We start from the raw sequence: 1,254 nt of genomic DNA, 5'->3' as shown, positions 1-1,254 counted from the left end.
CGGGGCTGGCTGGCATGTGGTGCTGGGGGATCGAACTGCAGTCCCTGTGCTTTGCCAAGCTTGTTCCAAGTAGGTGCTTCAGACCACTGAGCAATCTCGCCAGCCCGAGAAGAATATATTTATTGGGGGAAAGAAAGCTCCAGTCCTAGAGAGAGACAGAGAGGGAACCCAAAGGGGTTACCCGGGAAACTGTCTTTTTCCAGGGATCTTATAGAGCAAAACCATGTGGTGAGGCAGGTCTAAGGCAGAGAACATGGGAACTTGCTTAGGTGGGCATGAGGTGGGACAAAACTATGGTCAACCAATGAGATTACAAGCACCATTGCTCAGGTAAAACTGATGAAATCCAGTAGCAAATGGGGAAGTGAGTCACATAGCAAGCAGGCATGAATACAGGACAGGGTCTCTTCCTGTTGGGGGCTGGGCCAGTGACTCATTTGGGCTCTCTCAAGGTTATTGATACCAATTTGGAATATCAATCCCTGATGCCCATCCCTAGGGAAGTGTGTGGCTGCATTTGTTTCCTCTTTTGTCTTGAGGTGTGGCTCAAAGTGGGACTGTCTGTCCCCTCCAAAGTTGCAAAGTCACCTTGTCTTCCATATTGTCTCCTTGAGGGCCTGGCCCTGTCTGACTGCCTATAATATTTCCGTCTAATTTAACTGCCTGCAACACAAGGGTACCTGCCAGCCTTGGGAGAGGTCTTCACACTGCATCCTAACTGGGCAGAGGAACCGTGCAGCAACACGAGGAGGTGTCTGCCCATTCTCCCTGGCCTCCCCAGGACCTCTTCTGGCCCCAAGTCCCTCCCATCATCCCACTTGCAAACACCATCAAAGTATGCATATGGGAACGAAGCTTCTGGAGAGTGAACTTTGAGGGACACATTCAGGCCACAGTAAGTGACTTAGCTGTCAGCTGCTGAGAAGCATATGTGGAAGGACTGGGGACAAACGTGAGCCCTTGGCAAGGAGTTGATTCTGAGTAGCAAAGCAGAGGAACCAGAAGATGTGCCTCAGTCTTTCCCTCTGAGCCTCCCTTAGCAGACACCCTTTCTCCATTTCCTCTCCCCCATCGTGGCCACTGAGTTGAGTTCCATGTTCCTGATCTGAATGAGAGCCCAGAAAAGCCACAGCCAGGACAAAAACAGCAGGGGAGGAGGAGGCCACCAGACTGAGGCCCACTGGAGGCCAGGCTGGCCACGCAACTGTTCGTTCTTTTCACTTCCTGTAGGGAGGCCATCCCAGAGCTTGACAG

Source organism: Octodon degus, unplaced genomic scaffold (assembly GCF_000260255.1).
Source record: "Octodon degus isolate 3935 unplaced genomic scaffold, OctDeg1.0 scaffold00158, whole genome shotgun sequence".
Classification (NCBI taxonomy): domain Eukaryota; kingdom Metazoa; phylum Chordata; class Mammalia; order Rodentia; family Octodontidae; genus Octodon; species Octodon degus.
The sequence above is the reverse complement of the archived record's forward strand: the minus strand, read 5'-3'. Positions refer to the sequence as shown.